Source organism: Pan paniscus, chromosome 15, assembly GCF_029289425.2.
Source record: "Pan paniscus chromosome 15, NHGRI_mPanPan1-v2.0_pri, whole genome shotgun sequence".
Taxonomy (NCBI): domain Eukaryota; kingdom Metazoa; phylum Chordata; class Mammalia; order Primates; family Hominidae; genus Pan; species Pan paniscus.
This window is the reverse complement of record NC_073264.2, coordinates 50,995,728-51,011,200: the sequence shown is the minus strand read 5'-3', so window position 1 is coordinate 51,011,200 and position 15,473 is coordinate 50,995,728. Positions and strand designations below refer to the sequence as shown.

Sequence of the window (15,473 nt, the reverse complement as noted above, 5' to 3'; positions counted from 1 at the left end):
GCTTCCCAAAGTGCTGGGATTACAGGCTTGAGCCAACCTGCCCAGCTGGACCTATATTTCTCTTTTCTTGTTTTTTTGAGACAGAGTCTCCCTCTGTTGCGATCCTGCTCACTGCAACCTCCACCTCCCAGGTTCAAGCAATTCTCCTACCTTAGCCTCCCAAGGAACTGGGACTACAGGCGTGTGCCACCATGCCTGGTTAATTTTTGTATTTTATTATTATTATTATTAATTTATTTATTGAGATGGAGTCTTGCTCTGTCACCCAGGCTGAAATGCAGTGGCACAATCTCTGCTCCCTGCAACCTCCGCCTCCTGGGTTCAAGCAGTTCTCTTGCCTCAGCCTCCCGAGTAGCTGGCATTATAGGCACCCCCCACCACTCCCAGCTAATTTTTGTATTTTTAGTAGAGATGGGGTTTCACTATGTTGGCCAGGCTGGTTTCGAACTCCTGACCTCAAATGACCTCCCAAAGTGCTGGGATTACAAGTGTGAGCCATCTATATTAATAATTCATACAGATACAAAAATCTTAACAAAATATTAGCAAATAAAATTTAGCAATGTATAAATATAATCATATACCACCATGAAATGGAGTTTATTTCAGGGATGCAAGAATGTTTGAATATTTGGAAATCATGTAATCCAATCAATCAATGGGATAAAGAAGAAAATTTGCCTACAATCCCAGCACTTTGGGAGGCTGAGGTGGGCGGATGACTTGAGGTCAGGAGTTCGAGACCAGCCTGGCCAACACTGCAAAACCCTGTCTCTACTAAAAATACAAAAATTAGCTGGGCTTGGTGACACATGCCTGTAGTCCCAGCTACTCCAGAGGCTAAGGCAGTAGAAGTGCTTGAACCTGGGAGGCAGAGGTTGCAGTGAGCCGAGATCACGCCACTACTGTGCTCCAGCCTGGGCGACAGAGTGAGACTCTGTCAAAAAAAAAAAAAAAAAAAAAGAGAGAGAGAGAGAAAGACAGAAAGAAAGAGAGAGAAAGAAAGAAAGAAAGAAAGAAAGAAAATCACTTGATCATTTCTATGAAGGCAGAAAAAATATTTGACAAAATTTAGCACCTACTCATGGTATAAAATTTTATGAAAAACAGGAATAGAGAAGAACTTTCCCAATTTGATTTTTTTTAACCTCCAAAGAAAGAAAGAAAGAAAAGAAAAGAGGAAAGAAAAGAAAAGAATATCCCTACAGCTAACATACTTAATGGTAAAAAACTGAATGCTCTCTCACTAAGATCAGAACAAGGGAAGATGTTCAACCTCACTGGTCTCGTTCAACATGGTGCTCAAAGTTCTAGCCATGCATTAGGGCTAGAAAGTGAAATATTAATAAAAGGCATATAGATTGGGAAGGAAAAAATAAAACTTTTGCTACTTATAGAAGACGTTATTTCCTACATATAAAATCCCAAGAAATCTGAAAACACAAACCTCCCACAATAATTAACTGTATTTCAGCCAGGCATGGTGACTCACGCCTATATGCCAGCACTTTGAGAGGCCGAGGTGGGTGGATCATGAGGTCAGGCATTCGAGACCAGCCTGGCCAACATAGTGAAACCCTGTCTCTACTAAAAATACAAAAAATTAGCCGGGTCTGGTGGCAGGCACCTGTAATCCCAGCTACTCAGGAGGCTGAGGCAGGAGAATCACTTGAACCTGGGAGGCCGAGGTTGCAGTGAGTCGATATTGTACCACTGCACTCCAGCCTGGGGGACAGAGTGAGACTACGTCTCAAAAAAAACAAATAATAATAATAATAATCAACTGTATTTTATATACTGGCAATAAACACATGGACACTAAAATTTTAAATACAATATTTGTATTCACTCAAAAAATTGAAATATACAGAATGTATATATCAAAAACTACAAAACACAAAAGAAATAAAATAATATCCAAACATATGGGAAGATACATTATGTTCATGGATTGGAAGATTCAGCATGGTAAAAAAATGTCAATTTCCTCCAGGTTTAGTGCAATTCCTATCAGAATCCTAGCAAGATTTATTTTGTAGATATAGACAAGATTATTCTAAAATTTATATGGAAATGCAAAGGAACTAAAATAGCTAAAACAATTTTCAAAAAGAAAAGTGGGACGAATCAGTCTACCCAATTTTAATATTTATTACATAGCTAGTAATCAAGACTTTGTCATCTTGATGGAGGGATAAGCAGATCAGTGACACACAACAGAGAACCCAGAAATGAACCCACACAGATATGCCCAACTGTTAAAATGTATGTAACATAAAATTTGCCATTTTAACCAATTTTTTTCTTTTTTGTTTTTCTTTCTTTTCTTTTCTTTTTTTCTTTTCTTTTTTTTTTTTTTTTTTTTTTTTGAGATGGAGTCTTGCTGTGTCACCCAGGCTGGAGTGCAGTGGCATGATCTCAGCTCACTGCAAGCTCCGCCTCCTGGGTTCATGCCAAACCTGCCTCAGCCTCCCAAGTAACTGGGACTACAGGTACCCACCACCAGGCCTGGCTAATTTTTTGTATTTTTAGTAGAGACAGGGTTGTTTCACCGTGTTAGCCAGGATGGTCTCTATCTCCTGACCTTGTGATCCTCCCGCTTCGGCCTCCCAAAGTGCTGGGATTACAGGCGTGAGCCACCTCGCCCGGCCAACCATTTCAAGTGTATAATTCAGGAGCATCAATTATGCTCACAATATTGTACATCCATCACTACTATTTCCAAAACTTTTTCAACACCTCAAACAGAAATTCTATACCCATTAAGTAATAACTCCAGCCTGGGAAACATGGTGAAACACCATCTCTATAAAAAAAAAATGCAAAAAGTAGCCAGGTGTGGTGGTGCACACCTGTAGCCCCAGCTACCTTGGAGGCTGGAGGTGGGAGGATCACCTGAGCCAGGGGAGTTCAATGCTGCAGTGAGCCACTTCTCTCCAGCCTGGGTGACAGAGTAGGACCCTGTCTCAAAAAAATGAAAAGATAAGATAAGATAAAAATTCCTAATTCCCTACCCTAATTCCCAACCTCTGTCTACTTTCTATCTCTACATATTTGCCTATTCTACAGATTTCACACAAATGGATTTATTTGTCCTTTAGTGTCTGGTTTATTTCACTTTACATGTTTTCAAGGCTCGTTTATGTTGTAGCATGCATCAGAACCTTATTCCTTTTTATGGCTGAATATGAATATGCATCACATTTTGTTTACTTATTCATCTGTTGATGGACAGTTGAGTTGTTTCCACCTTTTGACTATTGTGAATAATGCTGTGACAAACATTAATGCGAGTATCTCTTTGAGTACCTGCTTTTGGTTCTTTGTGGGGTCTGTACCTAGGAGTGGAATCACTCAATCATATGGTGATTGTATGTTTACATTTTTGAGGAACTGTCAAACTGTTTTTCACAGCAGCTGCACTATTTTACATTCCCGCTGGCAATGTATGAGAGTTCTAATTTCTCCACATCCTTGCCAACACTTGTTATTCTTTTCTTTGTTGTTTTTGTTTGTTTCATTGTTTTCAGATGAGGTCTTGCTATGTTGCCCAGGCCGGCCTGGAACTCCTCGGCTCAACAGATCCTCCCATCTCAGCCTCCTGAGTAGTTGGGACTACAGACATGCACCACCTGCCCAGTTCAACACTTGTTATTTTCTGTTTTGCTGTTGTTATTTTCGTGATCCTAGTAGGTAAGAAATTGTATCTCTTGTGGTTTTGATTGCATTTCCCCAACGACTAATGATGTAGAGTTAATGAATGAATGAATGAATGCACAAAGGGACCTACTATTTTAATAAATCTTATGCTCAAAAGGGGATAAATCACTCTTCTAGTTTATATGATTATTATAATGTACAAGAACATTAATATTTGTTTTTATAATGATAATAAATCATAATAGCATTTGTATATAATGGTTTTGATTATACAAATACTCTTGTAATATGCAATATTGTTTATCCATACATCACAGTGACTATAGACTGTCTCTTTTAACAATATTCTAACTAATGTGTAGTGGTTTTGCCTTTATTTGTTTCTTGCCACACCCCAGGCTATACTCCCCCTTGGAAAATGAGCTGTGTCACAAAATGAATTAGAACCTTGTCAGCAAGGGGTTTCAGCTGAACAGACACAGGCAGCTTGTGCCTTCAGTATTCTCTGTATAAATTGGACTGCTTTTCCAGTTCATTAGCCCTAAAAGCAAACACTGAGAAAAGTGTGAATTCCTTTGGTCATAAAATATACATATAGGCTGGGCGCGGTGGCTCACACGTGTAATCCCAGCACTTTGAAAGGCCTAGGCGGATGGATCACCTGAGGTTGGGAGTTCGAGACTAGCCTGACCAACATGGAGAAACCCTGTCTCTACTAAAAATACAAAAAAAAAAAAAAAAAATTAGCTGGGTGTGGTGGTACATGCCTGTAATCCCACCTACTTGGGAGGCTGAGGCAGAAGAATCGCTTGAACCCAGGAGGTGGAGGTTGAGTTGAGCCAAGATCACACCACTGCACTCCAGCCTGGGCAAAAAGAGTGAAACTCTGTCTCAAAAAAGAAATGTATCATACACATAAACTGCCTGGTCACGGTGCCTCACGCCTGTAATCCCAGCACTTTGGGAGGCCGAGGCAGGCGGTTCACTTCAGGTTAGGAGTTTGAGACCAGCCTGGCCAACATAGCGAAACCCCGTCTCTACTGACAAAAAAAAAAAAAATTAGCCAGGCATAGTGGTGCACGTCTGTAATCCCAGCTACTCGGGAGGCTGAGGCAGGAGAATCGCTTGAACCCAGGAGGCAGAGGTTGCAGTGAGCCGAGATCGTGCCACGGCACTCCAGCCTGGGCAACAGAGTGAGACTCCATCTCAGGATAAACCATAGTGTAACAGAATATATTTTTAATTATTAACAGTGTGAATTGTGATGACATACTGTATGTGTAATGTATCCCCTAGCAAGTACCTATGGTGCTATTTGTTCAACCACCACATCATAAACTCTCAACAAAGTAATATTTAAAAACTGTCTAAACCACACGCATGAAAGCTTAAAATTTCCCCCTCTAAAATAAAAGAAGTGAAAGTAGACTGTCATATGAACCTCAAAAGGCCATTTACAGCCTTAATGTTCCTCCATTTGTTCATAAGGGGAGGAGGTCTAGGGGAAGATATTACTCTATGTGGAGGTGGTGAGGAGACTAATATCTTCCCCTAGACCTAGGGAAACCCTAGGATTTTTATACTAATCATGGCTGGGGCCAGAGGACATGCAAAATTAGACATTAACCCAGTCATTCTTCTACTCAGAAATTATGTCCTCTCTTCCAGGTCCAAGATGAATAGACATAAACCTATATATGATTAAACTGTTTGCACCATGTCAAGCAAATTGTTTCATTTTTTACACTTTTATTCTCAAAACTATTATTTTTCCCCCATATTAACTAATAGTTGACACATTGGGACACCTAGCACATAGCAGATCTCAGTACTTATTTGTTGAATGAGTAAATGAATGGTTTAGGCAAATAATGTTATCCTGATCCTCTTACCTTAGTCAGTGAAAGCTGTATGCAATTTAAAGTATTTGTTTTCCTACCACAATCTAGGCACGTTCAAATATATATATATATATATACACACATATATATACACATACATATATATATACATATATATATTTTTTTGAGACAGAGTTTCGCTCTTATTGCCCAGGCTGGAGTGCAATGGCGCGACCGCGGCTCACTGCAACCTCTGTCTCCCGAGTAGCTGGGATTACAGGCGCCCGCCACCACGCCCGGTTAATTTTTTGTATTTTTAGTAGAGACGGGGTTTCACCATGTTGGCCAGGCTGGTCTCGAACTCCTCACCTCAGGTGATCCACCCACCTCCGCCTCCCAAAGTGCTGGCATTACAAGCGTGAGCCACCCAACCGGCCGGCCAGTTCAAATGTGTTAACCTCAGCGTATAATCAGCTTGGAGAATAGAAAGTCAAAGAAAGGCAAATCAATTTGCCAATTATTCTGAATGTGTGACATTAGCCTAAATCTACAGAGTCCCCAAACAAAAGAAGCACTCTTCAAAGTTAGCTAATGAAAATGAAGCATTTTAAATATTTTCAAAATGAATAAATTAAATACGACATAAAGGTTTTACCACATTGGTGTGAACAGATAGAATCAATAGTTAGATAAAGTGTGTTAAATATCAGGATATTAATGTATGGAGTTTTGGTTTGGGGACATGATTTATTACACGTCAGACCAGAATCAACGTAATAAATAGTCGTGTTGTAATGGAGTTCTACTAAGATCTAAAATGTCAAAACATTTCGGCAGAACTGTCATATGGAAATCAAAGCATATTCAAATGGGAGAAAATAGACCCCGCAAGTTTATTTATAGGCCTAGCAGTGTAACATTGGATAAGTAACTTCAACTGTTCACTCTTAGGATTTATTCTGATATTTAAAAGCCTGTCACAAGAAATGTGTTTCTGGATCGATTAAATATTGTGTATCAACCATATTAAAGGCTCTTCCTACACGCAGGGTGTTGTCCAGAAGAAAACGTGTTTTCTGTCAAACTGTAATTCCGGTTAATCCACCGCTCGTTTATTAAATGTAACTGAATCAGGGACAACCCACGGGGTATGTCCTGAAATGCACATAACAACCCGTCGCAATGAAAATCCTGCCAGCAGCAGTAGATGACTCCGCTGCAGCGAGCTGCGAATAGGCACTGTGTCAAGGGTGGGGGAACTGCGGGCGCCGTGGGAGGACGCAGCTCAGGGCTGAACCGCCACACCCAGGTGACCGAGCTCACGCTGGGTAATTTGTCGGCCAGGCCCTCTGGCAGCCTGCCTCTTCACCGCGCCCCGCCGGCGGCCCCGCCTCCCTCCCCTCCCAGTTGCTGGCTGCCCCACCTCTTCCACACCCCAACTGCGGCCCCGCCTCCCGCCCGCCCACTTGCTGGTGGCCCCGCCTCTCCCACACCCCGCCGGCAGTCCCGCCTCTCCCCGACGCTTCCGCCGGCGGCCCAGTCCCTTGCCCTGGGACCCCAGCCTGTAGTGTTTGGAGACCCCGGCTCCTCTTCTATTTCTCTTGATCTGGGGTCCGGCTGGCGATAGTGTCCGCGGTGCGCCCCTTTCTCTTGGTCGTTTATGACCTCCACGTCGTCTTTTCTTCAGGTGCGTTGGGCCCCCTCCTCGGGTGTTCTCTCACGGCCCAGCAATCAGGGCCTGTGCGGCTCAAGTTCAGCCTCAGCTTTGTCTCGTACCCCTTCCCTGGTGAGAGCTGAGAACTCAAGGACCAGACTCAACCTGCCCACAAGCTTTCTTCCCTTACCAGGGCAGAAAGCCTTTTCGTATGACTCCATGCTCTTTAACGTCTCCAAAGGACTAATTTACAAACTTTTGAGCTCTATGGCATGGAGTTTTTTGTAGACAGATTGAGACATCCCATTTCAGATGAGGTTATTATCTACTCTGTTTAGTGCCACAAAATTAACTTTCATACAGGTTACTTTTTTTTTTTTTTTTTTTTGAGACGGAGTCTTGCCCATACTGGAATGCAGTTGCACGTCTCGGCTTACTGCAACCTCCTCTTCCCGGGTTCAAGCGATTCTCCTGCCTTAGCCTCCTGAATAACTGGGACTACAGGCGCGCGCCACCAGGCCAGGCTAATTTTTGTATTTTTAGTAGAGATGGGGTTTCACCATGTTGGCCAGGCTGGCCTCGAACTCCTGCCCTCAAGTGATCCGCCTGCCGGGGCCTTACAAAGTGTTAGGATTACAGGCGTGAGCCACTGCGCGCGGCCGTATAGAGGTTACATTTTGAACAAGCAAAGCCCCATATAGCCAGACACGGCCTTGTTTTTTGCACTGTTAAAAAAGGTGCGGTGGCTCACGCCTGTAATCCCAGCACTTTGGGAGGCCGAGGCGGGCGGAACACGAGGTCAGGAGATCGAGACCATCCTGGCTAACACGGTGAAACCCCGTCTCTACTGAAAAAACAAACAAAAAAGCTGGGCGTGGTGGCGGGCTCCTGTAGTCCCAGCTACTTGAGAGGCTGAGGCAGGAGAATGGCGTGAACCCGGGAGCCGAAGCTTGCAGTGAGCTGAGATCGCGTCACTGCACTACAGCTTTGGCGACAGAGCGAGACTCCGTCTCAAAAAAAAAAAAAAAGCAAACGGCTGATTCGAGGTTGTGCATAACTGACTTAGCATTGGATACTATGCCGATCACTAATTCATAAAACAATACAGGTGAAATATATAGAATAGTAAAGTGGTGATTAGTGTGACTGATAGTGGTTCAATTTAAATAGTCATAAATTATGATGCACCAAATCAAAAGATTATAGGGCCACCTGGCCGGGAGCAGTGGCTCACACCTGTAATCCCGGCACTTTGGGAGGCGGGCAGATCACCTGAGGCCAGGAGTTCGAGACCAGCCTGGCCAACATGGTGAAACCCCCATCTCTACTAAAAATACAAAAATTAGCTGGGTGTGGTGAAGCCTGCCTGTAGTCCCAGCTACTCAGGAGGCTAAAGCAGGAGAATCATTTGAACTGGGAAGGTGGTGGTTGCAGTGAGCTGAGACACGCTACTGCACTCCAGCCTGGGAGACAGAGCAAGACTCTGTCTCAAATAATAATAATAATAAAAGATTATACTGCCACCAAAAACATAGTAACATGTGGGAAAGAAAAGCAAGACACAGATGTTTTATTTACAACATAATTATAATAAAAATAGGTATGCATGGCCGGGCGTGGTGGCTCATGCCTGTAAGCCCAGCACTTTGGGAGGCTGAGGCGGGTGGATCACCTAAGATCAGGAGTTCGAGACCAGCCTGGCTAACATGGTGAAACCCCGTTTCTACTAAAAATACAAAAAATTAGCCGGGCATGGTGGCACGTGCCTGTAATCCCAGCTACTCTGGAGGCTGAGGCAGGAGAATCACTTGAACCCAGGAGGCGGAGGTTGCAATGAGCTGAGATCACACCATTGCACTCCGGCTTGGGCAAGCGGAGCGAAACTTCGTCTCAAAAAATAAATAAATAAATAACAAAAATAAAAATAGGTATGCATATAAATACAGATTGTAGAAGAATACAGAACTCAAACTAGAAAATCAGACTCTTCTTAGAGGATACTGAGGATGGTTCATCCCATTGGGGTGCCCTGTAGATACCTGGAGCTCTTTTGGTTCCTGCTCTGAGTTCTGCTTATCCAGGATTTTCTTCTGGGAACCTCCCTCTATTAGTTAGAGTACAGAGTATGCTGTAATAATAAAGAGACCCCAAAATATAGTGATTGAATTGAGATGGAAGCTTATTTCTCATCTAACAGTCCAGAGGTAGGAGTGGTGGAGGCTATAGGGTGGATCAGCTTCATTAATTCATCCATGGACTCTGCTGTTTTGGTTTTATTTTGGTTTGGTTTGGTTGTTTTTTTGTTTTGGTTTTTGTTTTGTTTTGTTTTCCAATCCTGCCCCTTCTGAATTCACTGGTTTCTTTCCTCGACCCTAGGTATTTTTCCTAATTTGCATGGTTAAAGATGGGGCACTGCAGTGGATCTGCACTGGCGCCACCTAGCGCTGGAAAGGCCAAAAGGGCCAAAGTAGAGGGCAACCGATTTCTTTTTAAGCAAGTGATGCAGAGGACACATACAACTTTCATTCATATTCCATTAGTGAGAACTTGACCACACTTGGTTGTAAGGAAATTCAGGCAATGTGGTCTCTAGCTGGGATTCATGTGCCCAAGTAGCAATGTATTAGCACTGTAAAAGGGGAGAACCGACTTTGGGGGACAACTAACATTTCATGGTCTGCCCATTTTCTTCTGACCAACTTCCTTGAGATAATTTTCTTTCTTCTGAATTTCCTAAAGAAAGGTTCGTTTACTTCAGTTTACAGACAGTCCTTGTTTGCTTCAATGTACCTTAACCGATGCCTCATTCTTCAGGCCCTAATTTAAATGATACCTCCTAAAAGAGGCTTACCTGACTACATTCTCAAAAGCAGGTGCCCCACCTGCTTCCTACCACCATTGTTCATATCTCAGTACTGTGCTTCCTTCACCGGTACTTATCACAGTTTGAAATTATAATTTTTTTTGCTAAGTTTTTGTCTGTCTCTTCCACTCTGTCTCTTTTCTTCACCACCACATCTCTACCACCTAGTACAGTGCCTGTCATTGGATAAGTAAAAAGTAAGTATTTGGTATTGAATGGATGAAATAGTAGTCAAGGATGACTCTGAGAGTTCTGAAGTGAGCAACTAAACATACTGATGAGCCAGGCACAGTGGCTCACGCCTGTAATCTCAGCACTTTGGGAGGCCGAGGCAGGTGGATCATGAGGTCAGGAGTTCAAGACCAGCCTGGCCAACATGGCGAAACCCCATCTTTACTGAAAATACAAAAATTAGCTGGGTGCGGTGGTGGGCACCTGTAATCCCAGCTACTGAGGAGGCTGAGGCAGGAGAATCACTTGAACCCAGGAGGCGGAGGTTGCAGTGAGCCGAGATCGTGCCACTGCACTCCAGCCTGGGCAACAGAGCAAGACTCTGTCTCGAAAAATAAATAAATAAACATATTGATAAAAAGAAAAAATGGGCAAGCTTGGAGGAAGAAGAGAAGATGATCAGTTTTGTTTGCAAATACTGAATTTGAAGTTTTGACTGATTTCAAGGTGACATCCAGAAGGCAACTAAAAATGTGAATCTGAAGCTCTGGAAACAGCATCAGATTGGAACTACAGATTTGAGAGCCTTGAGAATTGATTACATCACTCATGAAGAACACGGTGAGAGAACAGAGAACATTTAGGAGGGAACTGTAAGGAATAAAAACATTTGCTGGGTGGGCAGAAGAGAGAGCCTGGGAGGAAATATCAGGGGCTGTGAACAAGAACCAGGGAGAAGAAACGTTCAGGGAGGAAACAGCAGTCACAAGTGACAGAGATTGGTGGTAAATTACATCACCTATGTCAGAAAGGGTCCCTTAGACCTGCCAATTAGGAGGCTTGGGTATCGTAGCCTTAGCTAGAATAGTTTCAGTGGATTGGTGGGCTATGGACTGAAGATAGAAGGTTAAGAAGCAAATGTGGCAATTGTAGAACATGGTTTCAAGCAGTGCAGCCATGAAAACAACAGACAGATTTCATTTAGAAAGACAGGCAAGGTCAAAGGAGTTTTTTTGCTTTTTTTTTTTTTTTTTTTTTTTAGAAGAAGAAAGGCAGCTTGGAATCTGTATAAATGAAAGAGGGAGATAGGATGGGTAAAAATGATTGACGGAAGAATTTTGACCTACTGGGTTTGAGGTAGGAGGGGAAAACAGAAGGGTGCTCTTCTCTGAAGGTGTAAAGATAAATTTAGAGCGGGGAGAGCAGCAAAGAGTTGAAAAGTTTTTGTCTGTTGGCCTTCAATTTATCCATGAAGGAAGGAGCAACGTTATCTGCTACAAGGACGGAGGTGGCGGGGAAAGTCTGGACTGGTTTTTAGGAGACAAGGGGTGGGGGGTGAGGGAAAGACAATAGATAAGAGGACAAACAGAAGGTCTGCTTTCGCAGATCTACTATGGTCGAAAATTATTTTTTCTTTCCTCCCCTCTATCCCTTCCTAACCTAAGCTTGTCGCAAAAAAGGCTTCAAGCTGCCAAATCCAAATTTTTCCACCTATATACCCCGATACTAGTTTTTTCTCCAAAAACAACGGGCAACTAACATGCAGGGCAGAGAAAACAAACAGTTGCCCCAGGCTTCCTTCGTTCGAATAGTGAAGACTGAGCTGGCCTCGGCACTGTGCAGACTCCCAACCTGTGCTACTGTGGGTTATTCTCCTTATAGTGCAGTCACCTCCTAAATGCTTGCTGAAAATAATGGAAGACTTCGAGCCAGATGTTTGCCTCTTAAGTAACGTCCCCCAAAAGATGCAGCACATATTTAAGGCCTGCTGAAGCAAGGAACGCTGACGGACCAGGTTATTGCGTTTTTCTCTTGCTGCGTGTCCGGACGCCACACTATGAGCATTAAGCGCATACTGACCAATTTCTGTTAAGCAGGAACGTGGTGTTCGGATCAAAACACAGGGAGCCGCGGCAGCAACCGCGCCGATAAGCTTCCGGGGTCCCAACTCTGTAAGGCAGAACGGCTGCCCAGCTCGGATGACGCCACACTAACGTAGCCTCCAGACCGCCCAGTGTGGGTGTGTCCAAGCCCACGTCGCCCGGCGTGGGCCCCCCCCCCGTCCCCAATGACGTAACTGCACTGCAGCTTCTAGTAGCTTTTCGCAGCGTCTCCGACCGCCGGGCGCGGTGGCGCGTGCCTGTAGTCCCAGCTACTCGGGAGGCTGAGGTGGGAGGATCGCTTGAGCCCAGGAGTTCTGGGCTGTAGTGCGCTATGCCGATCGGGTGTCCGCACTAAGTTCGGCATCAATATGGTGACCTCCCGGGAGCGGGGGACCACCAGGTTGCCTAAGGAGGGGTGAACCGGCCCAGGTCGGAAACGGAGCAGGTCAAAACTCCCGTGCTGATCAGTAGTGGGATCGCGCCTGTGAATAGCCACTGCACTCCAGCCTGAGCAACATAGCGAGACCCCGTCTCTTTTGCCCCCCTCCCTAATTAAGGGTACCTTTGTAAGTAAATAGTGTCTTTGAAGTTAAGAAGTTTGCCTCCTTTCCGGTTCATACGTATTAAGAAACATACTAATGTGCGCATTTAAAGACGAGTCCTCTCTTCCTCTAAAGGAAAAAATATAGAGAGAAAGATGTTACTGAGGTTTATAGTTGGCTTTCTCTCTCCACTCTTATATTTATCCACTGTTTTACGTTTCCTTCAGCGCGAAAGCTCACCAGTTGACGGGATGCTTGGGGATTTGCAACCGCCTCATCGCTGCCCCCTACCGGCGCATATTCAAAACGTCTCTGCGAAAAGCTGTTATTACCCTCGGAGCCAACAGGGGCTGCTCGTTTACCCACAGACAGTCGGAAAAAATGGCCGCCGGATCACAGAGAGCAAAAAGTACGTTCTCTTAAAGAATTTCCAAGTTCTTCCCGCGGCCGTTCAGGATGCTGCTTGCAGTTACCAACACTATTCCCCTGCACTGAGCTGACCTGAGCTTCCCTGCCTACCTCCTGTCACGGATGTCACCTTCTTTCACCCCTGTCCTGTCAAGGTTTTTGCTTTAGAATGCTATAGACCAAAGACGGGCTAATCAACAGTCTTACACACAAATCCTTTCGTTCTACTTGGCTACAAGCAGGGCTAATCTTCCGAAGAGGAATCCCACTACTGCCTCCTTATAAGGGAAAAACTACTCTTAGAGGAACCCAGAACGCCCTGTGATGACAGAGGTGAGGGGCCAGCGTGGCAGAATGCACCCCCCTGTCTCCTCGCTTGCTTCTCTCTCCGTCGGATTGCCAAAAAGGGAAGGGCACCTAGACTCCGAAAAGTAACTGAAGCAAAGGGAGTTTAAAGAACGCGCCCAGCCGCCTGGGTCTTGAACCCAGTGTTAATGAGAGCAAAAACCTCTGCATCCTCCACTGAGCTGTCCTTGAGCATGTCTCATAATCATGCTTCATTTTAAAAACAGAAATAAGTGAATAAGCTATGAAAGAAGACAACCTTTAAATTTTTCAAAAGTTCTTGGTGGTCTGTGATTAGAAATTTCATCTATATGAAATAACTGTTTTGGAGGGCTTACTGTTAAATTCAGGCATTTTAGGGCCAGTGGAAATTGGTTAAGCATTCACATCAGTCTTAACATTAATCTACTGGGAGTTTAAAGACTCTAAGCACTAAACACAGATTTTCCTCACTGTCTATAAAATGAAAGAGGAAAGAAGCATTGTACTAAATTTTTTATAAAGCTAATTGTATTCCCTTTTTTTTTTTTTTGAGGTAGTTCATTGCATTTTGAACAAGGATAACTGTCAGAAAAGATCCTCTTTGAATAAAACAGATATCTCCCCCATGGCTGCTTCTGGGTCTGCCCTCTGCAACCGCATGGAATAGGTCTGATTCCAGTTCTTCAGGACAACTTTTCGAGAATTAAAAAATCACCTCCAAATGAATGCATTTTTACAAAATGAAAATAGGTAGAGATGCTATTTAAAAAAAAAAATCTTTACCTTCTCACCAACCTTAAAATAAGAAGCAAAATAATTTTGGTATATCTTTTTTTTTTTTTTTTTTTTTTGAGACAGAGTCTTGCTCTGTCTCCCAGGCTGGAGTTCCGGGGAGCGATCTCTGCTCACTGCAACCTCTGCCTCCCGGGTTCAAGCGCTTCACCTGCCTCAAGCCTCCCGAGTAGCTGGGATTACAGGCACACACACACCAGCATGCCCGGCTAATTTTTGTATCTCTTGTTTTTCACTAAATGGATCCCTGAATTGGACCCAGAATGACTTAGCTATGGATGTAAGAACTGCTTTTGAGTAGCTGCCTCCATTAGCCCTGGGGTTCCTACTTCCTGAGTACCATGACCTCTGGGATAACTCAGCTTTGTGGAACTGAGGTGCAATAGGCAGCATAATGACCCCCTCCCCAAAGATATCTATGTGCTAACTAACCAAGGAATGTGGACAGCCCCCCTGAAGCTGGAAAAGGCAAGGAAAGGGATTCTCTTCAAGAGTTTCCAGAAGGAATGCAGCCCTCTTCACCCATTTGGTACTTCTGATCTCCAGAACTCTTAAATAATAAATTTGGCCGCATGTAGTGGCTCACACCTGTAATTCCCAGCACTTTGAGAGGCCAAGGAAGGTGGATTGCTTGAGCTCAGGATTTGGAGACCAGCCTGCACAAAATGGTGAAACCCTGTCTCTACAAAAAATATGAAAATTAACCATGTGTGGTAGTATGTGCCTGTAGTCTCAGCTACCAGGGAGGCTGAGGTGGGAGGATCACCTGAGCCCGGGAGGTTGAGGCTGCAGTGAGTTGTTAGTGTCCCACTGCATTCCAGCCAAGGGGACAGAGTGAGACCCCATCTCAATAATAATAATAATAATAAATTTATGTTGTTTAAGCCTCTAAATTTGTGGTAATTTGATACAGCAAATTACCACAGAATAGGAAAGTAATACATGGGGGGAATCAAGCTCAGTCTGTAACTGACAAAACTCTGAGAGGACAGAAAGGTATCCTTTCAGTAACTGTCTTCTCGAACTCCTGACCTCAAGTGATGCACCTACCTCAACCGTGCCCAGCCAGTAACTGTGTTCTTTAACATACTTATACTTTAAAAAAAAAAACAACTTTTAAGTTGAACACATTTTCACATTGATATTTTTTTCTGTGTGTGTGTGTGTGTGTGTGTGGACTACACTTTTAAGGTTTTAATTATGTTTAGGGTTAAGATTAGGGTTATGGTGGAATATTTTTGACATATGGTGACTTTAAACTTTTATGGGCTGGGCGCAGTGGCTCACGCCTGTAATCCTAACACTTTGGGAGGCCGAGGCGGGCAGATCACC

General features: G+C 43.8%; 1 long non-coding RNA gene across 1 annotated transcript; it reads left to right on the top strand.

The window, feature by feature from the left end:
- Nucleotides 1-6,538: 6,538 nt before the first annotated feature.
- Nucleotides 6,539-15,264, top strand: LOC129393808 (uncharacterized). The gene is made up of 3 exons (XR_008620862.2): nucleotides 6,539-7,188; nucleotides 10,697-10,810; nucleotides 12,842-15,264. It is a non-coding gene; the product is annotated as an uncharacterized LOC129393808 (long non-coding RNA).
- The last annotated feature ends 209 nt before the right edge of the window (nucleotides 15,265-15,473 follow it).